Source organism: Rutidosis leptorrhynchoides, chromosome 3 (genome assembly GCF_046630445.1).
Source record: "Rutidosis leptorrhynchoides isolate AG116_Rl617_1_P2 chromosome 3, CSIRO_AGI_Rlap_v1, whole genome shotgun sequence".
NCBI lineage: Eukaryota > Viridiplantae > Streptophyta > Magnoliopsida > Asterales > Asteraceae > Rutidosis > Rutidosis leptorrhynchoides.
This window is the reverse complement of record NC_092335.1, coordinates 266,005,755-266,022,796: the sequence shown is the minus strand read 5'-3', so window position 1 is coordinate 266,022,796 and position 17,042 is coordinate 266,005,755.

Here is a 17,042-nt window from a genome sequence, read left to right as displayed (position 1 = left end):
ACCATTAATTAGCAAATTAAATAATAATAAAAAAACGAAGAACACAAGTCTACCCTGTTCGTGGTTATATTTTTAAAAAGTTCGATTTTGAAATCAATTTCAAAAAGTATTAATGTGGTTTTGTTAGGAATAATCTAAATGATCTTTCTGAAAAATCGTATATTTTAATTCTTCCTAACAAGCTTCAATTTTAGAGTCAAAGTTCTAAAGTAAAAAGTCAATTAAATTGTTCTTCGCCAAATTCATTTTCGTTTTGAAGTTTCTGATAAAATTAAGGATTTATAAAGTTTCTATGAAAGGATTAGAACCTGTTTCATGTTAAATTTTTTATTTAACGAGCTAGAATTCAAAAATAGATTTTTGGGTCATGAACGACTTCAGGCAGGATGTTTCAGTTTTTATTTTTTTGATTTATATTTTCTATCATCTGTTTTAATAAACACAACCTCCCATTGAATTGTTTTTGGTCTCATTATAAAGTCTAGATAAAATTGATATCAATGAATTGGATTAAGGACTGGTCACGAGGTAATGAAGAAGAGGGAAAAAGGGAATCAGAAAAATAGGTATATATAATTTCGAGTCTGGGTTTAGACAGATGAAAAGGAATAGAGGAATGGTTATGATGTGGTGTTGAGTAACGAGAGGTCTCGGGTTCGATCCTCACTTGGTGCATTCTTTTTATTTAAGGCTTTTAAAGGTAGTCTTCCTTTTTAAAAAACTTTTATTATTATTATTATTATTATTATTATTATTATTATTATTATTATTATTATTATTATTATTATTATTATTATTATTATTATTATTATTATTATTATTATCATTATTATCATTTTTGTTATTATTATTACTAATATTATTATGATTATCATTATTATTATTGTTATGTTATTATTAGAAATTATTATTATGATTGATATTATATTTATTAGTATTACTACTACTTGTAATAACAGTTATCATTTAATATTAATAATTAAAATTACAATTATGATTACTATTATTATTGTTAAGTTAATTATTATTATTACTATCATACTACAAATTAATATTATTTTCATAAATATTCGCATTGTAGCATTTCTAGTACTATTACTGTTAATAACAACAAAAGTATTATTAACATGATTACCATCATTAGTAATGTTAATATTAAAAATTATTATCACTTTTAGCAAAAATTATTATTTTGATATCATTACAACTATATAATATGTTATTATTATTATCACTTTTACTACAAATATCATTAATATTATTATGATTCTTACTATAATTACTATTATTATAAGTAATGCTATTAATAATATTATCATTATAATCAAATACAACTTTTATTTACTATTATTAATATTATATATTATTATGTATACAAAAATATACTTATAATTAATACTACATATGAATTAATTATATTAATAATATATATATTGTGATGACCCGGAAATTTCCGACAAAATTTAAACTTTAATCTTTATATGATTCCGACATGATAAGCAAAGTCTGTAATATTGAAATCTTAACAACTTTGAATTGTGTCGTTATATTCATTTACCCTTTGACTACTCTTGGCGATTCATGAACAATTGTGTGTGTGTAATATGTAAATATATATGTAGAAATGAATTCTATGCATAAGTAGTATTATATATATATATATATATATTGTAAATTATAAATATTAAAGACTCAATAAGTTATATAATTGATAGTAATATATTTGTAATATTAATATTATTATCATTAATTTCACTATTATTATCAATATTTGTATCATTAATATTATTATATAATGTATATATGAGATATGAAATTTGACAAGTAAAAATTGTTATTTTTTTTTATATTGTTAATATTAATAATATGAATGCTATTATAATTAGCATTATTATTAATATCATTAATAGAACTAATATTATCATTTCTGTTATGTTTATCATTTTTAAACCTATCTTTTTATCAAAAGTTTCCAATTATTCTTATTATTATTAACATTATCATATCGATATTTTCTAATACACTGTATTATTCGATATTATTATTATTAATGATTATTAGTATTTTTATCTATATATTTATAATTATACACATGATCATTATGACTATTAGAAAATAAAGTAGTTATAAAATTAATGTTATTATCATTTGATTATTATTAATATCAATATTATTTATTATTATTATTAATATATATAATTATTATTATTTGTGTTAGAGATATTATTATTAGTACTTGAATTATTATTAATATTATTAATAATATAATTATTATTTTATAAAAATTAATTACGGATCAAACAAGAATGGAATCAAGATCAGTTACACTTAACTATAAAACTGTATCATACTTTGTTTTATGTCTACTCTCTGGTACAAATCGATTCCATTCTAATCAGTAACAAACAAAGGCAGTACAAATCAGTAACAAGCTTTATTTGCTTTTCTCCTTCAACATGTTCACCTGTCAAAATTTATGTGGAGTTTTGTTATATGTCCACATCTCAAATCATTATACATTAAATTAGGATCGACTATTAATAGTATGATCTATTCAATAACTCAGAAAAATTCAATTATCACCTTTAATCTTCCTCCTATTTTGATATACATTCGAACACACCATCAATCCAACTTCTTTTGTTAATGAACCAAGACACGACACACCCTAAACAAAACCACATCACCATTTTGATTTAGTCATCAACCTCACTAAACCCTCATCTTTTCTCTTGTTTATCTTGTTTCTCTTCCGAGTCATTCAAGATCACAACAATCCCACCACCATCGTGAGACAACGTCAATCACCACCATAACCACTCCACTGCCACCCACGTTCATCACCAAGAATGAATCACCACCACAGTCTACCGCCAATCTCCACCACAAACTACACAAACCGACACGCTCTCTCTACTCTCTCTCTCTCTTCTTCTTCTTCTTCTTCTTCGTAAAATGACCCAAAACACCAAAACAAATATTGCTACATATTCTTTTGTTTCTGTTGTAAAAGAGTCGTGTTTAACCATCATCAAACCACCATTAAAACTATTGTTGCAACTACTATGCTACTGCTACGCGTAACTTCCTGTTTCTGTTTTGATCACAACCCAACTCACCACCCTCTTTAAACTCTTCTACTTGTTACCTATATATGTTTCTGTTTCGAGTAATAAGAAAAACACACACACTTGCCAATTTGATTTAAAGCATATATGGCCTACTATAAAAACCACTTTTGATTTAAGTAACATTTGCGTGAGAGCATAGAAGATGGCAGACAAAGAAGTGGGTCTTGCAACTTTATATCTTTCTTCTTTTTGCACGTTATCAATCAATTAAAGCAAGGAGGTTATATAATTTTTTTTGTGTTCTTTTGCTCACGATCTAAAAGGAGAGTGGTGATGACAGCTTTTCATTTCTCTTTTCTTTTCTTTCGTAGCTGTATCCAACGAGGAAAAAGAAAGCACCAGTTATCTATCTAGGTTAAAAAGTATTAGTGAATTAGTTACTTGAACTTCTATCAATGGGCCATAATATTATTCTGTTGGGCCACTACAATACCCGTTATTTTTGTTATAGTTTAAAAACCCAAAAACCTGCTGCTATCTTACGACTTCTGCTTGTGGTTATGGGTTCTGTTTAGCAGGAAAATAATGGTGGTGATTTACTGTAAAGAGGAAACTGATGATGAGAGTGATAGTTATGTGATGACACAAATGATATCGATAATTTGATAAAAATGATTTATGATTATGATTATGATTATAAGTTATGATTATGATTCTATGTGATCTTGATGATGATTTAAATGGAGAAGAACATATATAGAGAGGATGACAGGAAGTTTGTATGAATCTGATTATATTTAGGTATTAAATTCCGAGTTGATTATGATTATGATGATGGGTTAAATAAATTAAAATGGGAATGTAAAATCACAAACAGAAGAGTGGCGTAGATGGTTAGGGCATGGGTTGTTTTCCAGGAGGTTACAGGTTCAATCCTGACATATAGCATATTTTTTTTATGAATTAGAAGAAGAAACAGACTGTTGATGGGTTAAATAGATATAGGTACGATTATGATCAGGAAAAACAGATTAGCTGGTATGGTTTGGGTGTGTTTGGATTAGCGAGAGGTCACGGGTTCGAGTCCTATCCTGGGCAGTTTATTTCTTTTAATGCTTCTAAGGTATTATTTGTTATTATTATTATTATTATTATTATTATTATTATTATTATTATTATTATTATTATTATTATTATTATTATTATTATTATTATTATTATTATTATTATTATTATTATTATTATTATTAGTAGTAACATATTGTACATACTCTCTTAAGCCTTAAACACCCTTAAACATCTCAGCAAATAACCATAAAGATCTAGCCTCAAAAACAAACTTTAATCATCATAAGAAAAACCAATCTAGAACACTACAAGTTACTACTTCCATTTTAAGTTTATACTTCAAGATTACTTCCAATATTTTCATCCATTCCAACAACACTTCAAAGATCAAGAACATCCTTTTAATCTCATAAACTTATCATTTTAAATCAAGGTAAGAATCATATATAAGCTTTGGTTCAATTTATATACTTATAACTATCTTAATTAAGATAGAAATCTTATTCGAACTTTTGTTCATCCTATGATTCTACTTCAAGAATTTCAAGCTATCAAGAAGACCTTCAACCTCAAGTTTCTCTTCTTATTTTTCCAGTAACATCACTTAGTTGATTTGAGATAGTCATCTTATTCATAATCTCGTTCGATTCATATCTATATAGCTATCTTATTATGAGGTTATAACTTACAACAACTAGAACATAGTTTAGTTAATTCTAAACTTGTTCGCAAACAAACTTAATCCTTCTAACTTGACTTTTAAAATACTTCAACACATGTATTATGACTGTATGTCAAGCTAACATAAGGATATAAAACTTGTAAACACGAAGAACACCTTAAAATCGAATATACGCCGTCTTAGTCGAATGGGGGCTGTTTTGGGTTTAATTTTAAAAACCTATCATAAACTTTGAATTAAAAGATTTCCTTTGGTGAAAAATCTTATTTTATATGGATATGAAATATATCCAAAATCCATGGTTAAACTCTAAGTGGAAGCATGTTTTTCAAAAGGGTCATCAAGATGTCGTTCTTACGACGGATATGACTATCTTCTCTTATTTGACACATAAGCTGTATTTTCGACTATAAACCTATACTTTTTCTGTTAAGATTAATAATTTTAAGTTCGATACAAAACCGTGGCAACTCGAATCACTTAAAATGGATTTGTAACGAATAAATTATGGGTAAAACAAAATTGGATATTTTTCTTAATTTTTAGCTACGGACATGATTTATAAAACTGGATGCTAACCTTATCCTAGCTAACTTACCTTGTATCCTACATGTATTTATACATGTCTTGTTCCTGAACTTATGGAAATACAATTTATAATAGTCGTTATTAAGTTCTACGACAATATATTATAGTCTTAATAAAGATCGTAAGGCACCATATATATATATGACTTGATCACCGTGGATTCGTATACAAAGTTTTGACATATCATTTTGGCTTCTTCTATATATATTATTGGAACTAACTATTAGACACCATTGGCAGTAATCTCGAGTTAGCTGTGGGTCGAAATAGATTCCAAAATATTATATACTTTGAGTTGTGATCGAGCCTGAGACATGTATACAATGGGTCGCGGATTACTTCAGACAATATACATATTATGTGTCTTCTAATATTAAGACAATATATTATAGTGTTAGTGAATTCTAACACAATATACGCATTTTTATTTATATATATTTATACTGTTGGACTATTGGACTACGAACGTTGGACTACTAACAATGGACAATTAAAATTATCACAAGTATCATAAGTATGGAATATTAATTATATATATATATATATATATATATATATATATATATATATATATATATATATATATATATATATATATATATATTATATATATATATATATATATATATATATATATATATATATATATATATATATATATCTTGACACAAGAATATTATTATTAGGTTCGTGAATTTGTCAAAAGGCCAAGTCTTATCACCATCTATTCGGAAATCATCACAAGTGATTTATAGTCCAATTTTTACTATCTAAATTATTTTGGGATGAGAATACATGCAAAATTTATAAATGTTTTACAAATAAGCACAAGTTCATGGAACTACATTCTATGATTGTTTTGTTATACCGTATATCAGTACTTATTATTATTATGCTTGGTAACCTAAGAATTAGTGAAAAACACTAATTGACACGAATCCTAAAGGTAGATCTACGGGCACCAACCACCCCCATTTTCAAATAGTGGAAATGCTTTAGTACTTCGAAGGGTTCTTGTCATACATTTGAATAGTGAAATGTATGATGCCAGATATCTTAAGCGCTCTATGTTAAGGTCGGTTACCAGGCGACTCATCGTATGAATGATTTTTGCAGTTGTAATGATCCTGCGCATTTAATTAAATGAAATCTTGTGGCTTATTAAATGTTATGATTATTATATAGAAATTAAACCTATGACTCACCAACATTTTTGTTGATGTTTTAAGCATGTTTATTCTCAGGTGAATATTAAAAACGCTTCCGCTGTCGTATGCCAACCAAGATCAAGATTTAACGTCGGCATAATTGTTTATATTGTTTAAACTTGCATTCGGAGTATTTGTTGTAATATATTTGATCATATTGTAATGGGTTGTGTAAAAACTTATTTATTCGAGAAGATTATCTTTGATAGACAATCTAAATTATGTCATTAAAACCTTTATTCAATAATAAAGGTTATGGTTGTTTTTAAAAACGAATGCAAGATTTGAAAAACATCTCATATAGAGGTCAAAACCTCGCAAAGAAACCAATTAATATGAAACGTTTATAATTAATATGAACGGGGCGTTTTAGTTGGTATCCGAGCGTTGGTCTTAGAGAATCAGAAATTTTTTCATTAGTGTGTCAAACTGATTTTTGATGCATTAGTGAGTCTGGACTTCGACCGTTATTATTTTAAAAATGATTACTTAATATAATTGTTGGAAACATAAGATTATTAACATATAAATATTATAAGATATATCATACTCTTAACGTGCCTGCTATTATGTGATAGATGACTTCATCCAATCATATAAGCATCTCTAGTGATTCAGATTTCATTTACTTATCAAGTGATTCGGAGGCTGAGTCAAAGCCTACGACTTATGAACCAACGGAAAAGTTAACTTTTGGTGCTAACATTAAAGTGGAAAATTGTTGGGAAAATTGGGAAGATTCACAATTGCCAGTAGAGGTTCCAGAAGAGGATCCAGAAGAAGATTCCGAAGAGGAACCCGAAGAAGAGGATCCTGAAGAAGTTGTGGAAATTACCGAATCACAACGTGATTTGGGAAAATCTTTGGCTGTTATACCCGATCCCAAACCCGATGAACCTATTATGACCCAAAATATTTGTGATCATCCACCTGAACCACCTAAGAGACCAGTTTATAAAATGACCGCTCGTATAACGACTGTTGATTTTGCTCCCAAACAATTAGCCGAAAGAACCAATTGGGAGGAATTGAAAAAAGAACTATCCAAACGAAAATCCAAACGTTTGGCCGAGAAAGAAACAACGTCAACATCTAAGAAATCTCGCCGTTCTTGAACCATCGGCAGCTATCCTGTATTCCATGCATTGTATAATATGTATTATATTGTGTGTTTAAATTTGTAAGAAAATCCACAATGTAATTTTCCTTATGATTGTATAATAATAAGAATAAGCATGGAAGGTTTATTATTATTATTACAACTTATTATTACGTAGTAACGTAATAACTTACCGTAGTTTTTCATATTAGAATTGTAGTAGTTAATTTGTGTGTTACCTGCTAAGTATGAACATTATTATAGTTATAAAACGCTAATATGAAGAAAAGGCTTTTATAATAATAAGTTCATATTAAGCTACAAAATACTTTTTGGCTACTTCTAAAATTCTATATGATTAACTCAGTCGGATATTTTTGAAGGAAATGGCTCCTCCAGCTACTAGACAACAACAATTGAATACAGAAGAACTTCAAGCTTTATTTGCAAATATGGCTGCAGTGGTGAATGCAATGAACAACAATAACCAATCGGGTTCCAGCAGTGGAGGAAACAATGGCAACCGGGTAGGATGTTCCTACAAAGCTTTTATGGCCTACAAACCCAATGAGTATGAAGGAACTGAAGGACCCGTTGGACTAAAGCGGTGGACGAAGAAGGTTGAAGCTGTGTTCGCGATCAGCAACTTCGCAGAAGAGGATAAAGTTAAGTATGCCACACATACTTTCAGGGGTACTGCTTTGACATGGTGGAATACCTACATGGATTATGTAGGATAGAATACCGCCTACGTACTTCCATGGTCCGCTTTCAAGCACATGATGACGGAAGAGTACCGTCCCAGAACCGAAATCAACAAGCTCAAGGCAGAGCTTAAAGCACTGACAACCCAAGGGTTAGATGTCACTACCTACGAGCGACGTTTCAATGAACTGGCTTTAATGTGTCCTGGAGAATTTGAGGACGAAGAAGCAAAAATTGAAGCATTCATAAAAGGGTTGCCAGAACGAATCCAAGAGCATGTTGGTGCTAACGACCCTGCAACAATGCAGAAAGCGAGCCGTATAGCCCACAAATTGATAAGCAAAATTACAGGAAGGATAAAGAAAGTAGCGGCCGAGGAGGCCATAATGAAACAGGGAAAAAGAAAGTGGGAGGAAAGCAGTGATCAGGGTCACCAGTACAACAACAACAATCAAAACAACAACTACAACAACAATCGCAACCACCCCAACAACAACAATAATTGCAACAACAACCGCAACAATAACCGCAACAACCATCCCAATAATAATAACAACAACAACAATCCCAATCACAACAATAACAACAACAAACAACTCAACAACAATAACCGTAACAACAACAACAACAACAACAACAACAACAACAACAACGACAACAAAAGGCAAAGAACTATATGCCCCAGGTGTGATACGTTTCATCCGGAATGGTTTTGTAGAGAATTATGTACCAAGTGTAATAGGAATGGCCATATTGAAGCAAAGTGTGAAGTCTACGGACCAAATAGAAACAAAGGAGTAAATAATTCCGGAACAAATAATAACGGCGTTGTTTGCTATGGATATGGAAAACCGGGCCATACCATAAACCAGTGCAGGAATGGAAATAAGCAAGGTCATGGGAGAGCCTTCAACATTAATGGGGAGAAAGCACAGGAAGACCCGGAGCTTGTTACGGGTACATTTCTTATCAACAATACACCTGCTTATGTTTTATTTGATTCGGGTGCTGATGGAAGTTATACGAGTAGAGAATTTTGTGCCAAATTAAATTGCCCGTTAACGCCATTGGATAGAAAGTGTATAGTTGACGTAGCAAACGGTAAACTAATTAAGGTTGATAAAATTTGCCGAAATCGAAAAATTAGTTTAGTTAGCGAAACGCTTCCAATTGATTTAATACCGGTGGAATTGGGAAGCTTCGATGTAATTATTGGAATGGACTGGATGTCCAAGGTGAAAGCCGAAGTTGTTTGTCATGAGAAGGCGATTCGCATTCCGAGAGAAAAAGGGTTACCCTTAATGGTGTACGGAGAAAATGGTAATGCCAAATTAAATCTTATTAGTAGTTTGAAGGCGCGCAAACTAATAAGAAAAGGTTGCTATGCCATACTAGCACACATCGAGAAGGTTAAAAAAGAAGAAAAGAAAATCGATGACGTTCCTGTTGCAAGAGAATTTCCTGAGGTGTTTCCGGACGAATTACCAGGACTACCTCCACACCGATCCATTGAATTTCAAATAGATCTTGTACCAGGAGCCGCACCAATAGCTCGTGCTCCATATAGACTTACGCCCACCGAAATGAAAGAATTACAAAGTCAACTACAAGAATTATTAGAACGTGGTTTTATCCAACCGAGTACGTCACCATGGGGAGCTCCAATTTTATTCATTAAAAAGAAAGATGGGTCTTTTTGCATGTGTATCGATTACCGTAAGCTGAACAAAGTAACCATCAAAAACCGATACCCTTTACCTCAAATCGACGACCTATTTGATCAACTCCAAGGTTCGAGCGTATACTCCAAAATCGACTTAAGGTCGGGTTATCATCAACTGAGGGTTCAAGAAGCCGATATACCAAAAACAGCCTTCAGAACTCGTTATGGCCCTTACGAATTCATGGTTATGCCATTCGATCTAACCAATGCACCCGCAGTTTTCATGGATCTCATGCTCCGAGTATGTACTCCATATTTAGATAAGTTTGTTATTGTCTTTATTGATGACATTCTTATCCATTCAAAGAATAACCAAGAACATGAACAACACTTGAGACTTGTATTAGAGTTGTTAAGAAAAGAACAACTTTATGCAAAATTCTCTAAGTGCGCTTTTTGGTTAAATGAAGTACAATTTCTTGGCCACGTAGTCAGTAGTAATGGAATCAAAGTTGATCCCGCTAAGATCGAAGCCATCAAAAATTGGAAAACCCCGAAAACTCCAACGCAAATACGTCAATTTTTGGGTTTAGCCGGTTATTATAGGATATTTATTCAAGATTTCTCCCGAGTAACCAAACCTTTAACTGCCTTGACACACAAGGGGAAAAAGTATGAATGGACTTCCGAACAAGAGGGTGCCTTCCAATTGTTGAAAAAGAAGTTGACTACGACACCTATTTTATCATTACCTGACGGAATGGAAGATTTTGTTATCTACTGTGACGCATCAAGAATGGATTTTGGGTGTGTTCTTATGCAACGGAAGAAGGTGAATGCATATGCTTCTCGACAACTCAAAATTCATGAACAAAACTACACCACACATGATCTGGAATTGGGCGCCGTTGTTTTTGAATTAAAGATGTGGAGACATTATCTATATGGGGTCAAGTTTATTGTATACACCGACCACAAAATTCTCCAACATATTTTAAATCAAAAGCAACTAAATATGAGGCAGCGTAGGTGGGTTGAGCTGCTAAATGATTATGATTGTGAAATCCGTTACCACCTGGGGAAAGTGAATGTGGTAGCCGATGCCTGGAGTCAAAAGGAAAGAGAACCTATTCAAGTAAAAGCTATGAACATGATTATTCATACTAATCTTACAACTCGAATAAAAGAGGCACAATAGGAGGTTTTGAAGGAAGGAATTTTTGGAAAGGAAATACCCAAAGGATTAGAAAAACAGCTTAATATTCAGGAAGACGGAACCAGGTATTTAGGTGAAAGAATTTCGGTACCAAAGAATGGGGATTTGAGGAAAGTGGTACTAGATGAAGCACATAAAACCAGATATTCAATACATCCCGGAGCGGGGAAAATGTACCAAGACCTCAAGAGAAACTTTTGGTGGCCAAGAATGAAGGCCGATATAGCCACATATGTAAGAGCATGTTTGATTTGTTCTAAAGTCAAAGCTGAACATCAGAAACCATCGGGTCTACTCCAACAACCTGAAATCCTAGAATGGAAATGGGAAAACATTACCATGGATTTCATTGCTAACTTACCTAGAACCGCAGGTGGTTATGATATGATTTGGGTAATATTCGATCGTCTTACTAAGTCAGCACACTTTCTGCCAATAAAAGAAGAGGATGGTATAGAGAAATTAGCACGATTATACCTGAAAGAAGTTGTTTGTAGACATGGTATACCAATCTCTATTATCTCTGATCGTGATAGCAGATTTACTTCCAGATTCTGGCAGGCATTATACGAAGCGTTGGGAACTCGTATAGATTTAAGTACTGCCTATCATCCACAAACTGATGGGCAGAGTGAAAGGACGATTCAGACACTCAAAGGTATGCTACGAGCATGTGTTATTGATTTTGGAAGCAGTTGGGATCGACATCTACCGTTAGTTGAGTTTTCCAACAACAACAGCTATCATTCTAGTATTGAGGCGGCACCATTCGAGGTACTTTATGATAGGAAGTGCAGGTCTCCAATTTTTTGTAGTGATGTGGGGGATAAACAGATTACAGGTCCGAAAATTATCCAAGAAACCACCGATAAAATCATTCAAATTCAGCAACGATTGAAAACAGCCCAGAGTCAACAAAAGAGCTATGCAAATGTTAGGAGAAAACCTTTAGAGTTTGAGGAGGGTGACATGGTTATGCTTAAGGTATCACCTTGGAAAGGTGTTATTCATTTTGGAAAGCGGAGGAAATTGAACCCAAGATACATTGGGCCATTCAAGATTGAAAAACGCATTGGGCCGGTGGCCTATCGACTTGAGCTACCTCCACAATTAGAAAAGATTCACAACACCTTTCATGTTTCAAACTCGAAGAAATGCCTAGCTACCGAAGATCTCATTATTCCTTTAGACGAGATTAAAATTAACGAGAAACTAAATTTCATCGAAGAACCCGTTGAAATTATGGATCGTGAGGTCAAACAACTCAAACAAAGTAAGATACAAATCTTTAATGGTCGATGGAATGCTCGTAGAGGACCTGAATTTACTTGGGAACGAGAAGACCAAATGAAGCTAAAGTACCCACATTTGTTTTCCGATAACGCATGTTAACTAGGTACTATTCTAAATTTCGAGACGAAATTTAATTTAACGGGTGTGTAATGTAATGACCCGGATTTTTCCGCTAATATATAGAAGATTAATATTTACATAATTAATGTTTCCAACATGTTAAGCAATCAAACTCATTAAGACTTGGTTATTTGAAATGAATTTTATAAAAATGTTTGGCCACCCAGTTTGTCTGACGATTCACGAACATCATAACTCGAAATAATTATATAATGATGTATATATAGATATATATATACTTATGATTTGATAAAATGATATTTAAGTATCTCATTATATATAATAACAATTGATTATATACATAAAATGAGATTACTAACTTAAAGACTTCAAGACTATATACATATATATAACGATTAACGTTATAGTAACTTCTAAATTAAAATGTATGTATATGTATTGTATTAATATGTATTAATACACTTTTGAAGGACTTAAACATATATACTAACATACTTATACTCAACAAAGATAGCTATACTCATTTTTCTCATTCAATTTTATCAAGAATTCTACTCGTATTGATTCGGTATTTATATCCGTATCATACCCAGCTTCTATACGTATTTACTATTGGTATATACACATCAAATCAACATCCTAATCTGTAGTGACCCGAACTTTTCCATGTTTTTATATATTAAATGAAATTGATATTTACATGATTAAATGTTTCCAACATGTTAAGCAATCAAACTTGTTAAGACTTGGTTAATTGAAACGGAAATTTTGTAAACGTCTGATTACCCAGTTTGACCAATGATTCACGAACGCTATAAGTTGTATATGACATGATGATACATAAATGAATAAATATATATGTTTAACATGATATAATGATCATAAAGTATCTCATTAAAAATAGTAACAATAAGTTATATACTTAAAAAGGAGACTATTGACGTATGAAACTCGAAACGATACATATAACGATTATCGTTATAACCACGTCTTACTAAATATATATGAAGCATATTAATACATTGTTATATTATATATAACATGATAATATGATAATTAAATATATCATTAAGTGTATTAACAATGAACTACATAAGTAAAAACAAGACTACTAACTTAAGGATTTCGAAACGAGACATATATGTAACGATTATCGTTGTAACGACATTTAAATGTATATATCATATTAAGATATATTAATATATCATAATATCATGATAATATAATAATTTAAAATCTCATTTGATATTATAAACTTTGGGTTAACAACATTTAACAAGATCGTTAACCTAAAGGTCTCAAAACAACACTTACATGTAACGACTAACGATGACTTAACGACTCAGTTAAAATGTATATACAAGTAGTGTTTTAATATTTATTCATACACTTTTGAAAGACTTCAAGACACTTATCAAAATACTTCTACTTAACAAAAATTCTTACAATTACATCCTCGTTCAGTTTCATCAACAATTCTACTCGTATGCACCCGTATTCGTACTCGTACAATACACAGCTTTTAGATGTATGTACTATTGGTAAATACACTCCAATTATCAGCTCTTAGCAGCCCATATGAGTAACCTAACACATGTGGGAACCATCATTTGGCAACTAGCATGAAATATCTCGTAAAATTACAAAAATATGAGTAATCATTCATGACTTATTTACATGTAAACAAAATTACACATCCTTTATATCTAATCCATATACCAATGACCTATATATATCAAATCGTAACAATAGACCACAAGATTTCATATTTCAATACACATCCCATACATAGAGATAAAAATCATTCATATGGTGAACACCTGGTAACCGACATTAACAAGATGCATATATAAGAATATCCCCATCATTCCGGGACACCCTTCGGATATGATATAAATTTCGAAGTACTAAAGCATCCGGTACTTTGGATGGGGTTTGTTAGGCCCAATAGATCTATCTTTAGTATTCGCGTCAATTAGGGTGTCTGTTCCCTAATTCTTAGATTACCAGACTTAATAAAAAGGGGCATATTCGATTTCGATAATTCAACCATAGAATGTAGTTTCATGTACTTGTGTCTATTTTGTAAATCATTTATAAAACCTGCATGTATTCTCATTCCAAAAATATTAGATTTTAAAAGTGGGACTATAACTCACTTTCACAGATTTTTACTTCGCCGGGAAGTAAGATTTGGCCGCTGGTTGATTCACGAACCTATAACAATATATACATATATATCAAAGTATGTTCAAAATATATTTACAACACTTTTAATATATTTTGATGTTTTAAGTTTATTAAGTCACCTGTCCTCGTTAGTAACTGTGACGACCCGGAAATTTCTGACCAAATTTAAACTTTAATCTTTATATTATTCCGACATGATAAGCAAAGTTTGTTAAGTTAAATCTCAAGAATTTTAAACTGTGTTTATACATTCATTATAACCTCGACCAAATTCCGACGATTCACGAACTGTTATATATAAATAGATATGTATATGTATATATATATTATAACTTGAGAATATTAATAAAGTATTAAACGTATAATACTTTACACGAACATATTTGTTTCAATATGATTTTCGACAAAATTAAAAAAAATATATTAAATGATTGAATTATCAGAAACATTGAATTATGATTACAAGTCTCTGTTGAGAGGTCCACTATGATTTGAGAAAATCTATTCCTCTTAACGATATTTAGAATAATTTGTAACGCTATTTATAAATAAAAACAAAAAGTGTCATTTACGAAAGTTAGACAAAAGTTAGTGGAGAATTGGTTTCCATAATATTCTATTAATCTATTTTCAAACGTATAAAGACGTTTTCAGTTTAAAAAGAACTTTATTATTAAAACGTATATAACTTTTATAAATATCTAGAATCACTTTTGATAACTCATTACTTAACCAGTATAATAAATATAACGATATTTATATTTTATTTCATTAAATATATATAACGATTTAAATTAATATTATATATATATTTATACGCGTATTATACATACATAGTTTTTATACTTTTACTATACTTTAACTTTAACTTTATTTACTTTAACTTTAATAATTCATACTTTAATAATTCACTTTAATAATTCATACTTTAATAATTCACTTTAATAATTCAAACTTTAATAATTCACTTTAATAATTCATACTTTAATAATTCACTTTAATAATTCATACTTTAATAATTCACTTTAATAATTCAAAAATCTATTATATATAGAATTCAATAGGTTTCATTATTTCAAAGAAACTTGAAAATATATTTCTCTAAACTCTCTCAATCGAATTACATATATATATATATATATATATATATATATATATATATATATATATATATATATATATATATATATATATATATATATATATATATTTACTTAGTATTATTTCAAGATATTATTAGTATACATAAAATACTACGACGGAGTTATATTCAGACGATTTCAAAATAAGTTTTCAAATGAGATAGAGGTAAGGAAATTATGGGTTATAGCTATGAAGGTTATGGGTATTGATCGAGGGTATTGCTCGTGAGGTCAACCTAACGTTTATAATTTTCGTTGCGTCTACGTACTTTCTTGCAATATTGAATCACAATATTGATACGTTCGTGAATCCGAGACAAACCCTGCACTTGTTAAGTGCCGTCATATACATAATTGCTACGAAATACAGTATTGTGAGTTTCATTTGCTCCCTTTTATATATATTTTTGAGACTGAGAATACATGCGCTGTTTTTATAAATGTTTTACGAAATAGGCACAAGTACTAAAACTAATTCTACGTGGGTTTAAACCAGAAATATACCCTTAGCTTGGTAACATTAAACTACTTGTCTATGTACGGTAGGTGCGAATCCTAAAGATACATCTATTGGGCCTGACAAACCCCATCCTGACTATGGGATGCTTTAGTATTCGAGGTTATTTTAAACACACCTGATCTGGTGTACTTCAGAGGGTAAAACATGAACGTTAAGGCTTGTTACCGGGTGCCTACAACTTATAGAATACTTTTATACACTTACGAGTGTACGGATATTTATAGAAACTGAAATCTTGTGGTCTATTACTATTACGGAAATGATGGATTATGATAAACTAATGAACTCACCAACCTTTTGGTTGACACTTTAAAGCATGTTTATTCTCAGGTATTAAAGAAATCTTCCGCTGTGCATTAGCTCATTTTAAGGATATTACTTGGAGTCATTCATGGCATATTTTGAAAGACGTTGCATTCGAGTCATTGAGTTCATCAAGATTATTATTAAGCCAATTATAGTTGGATGTATTATGAAATGGTGTGCATGCCGTCAACTTTCGTTGTAAAGAAAGTT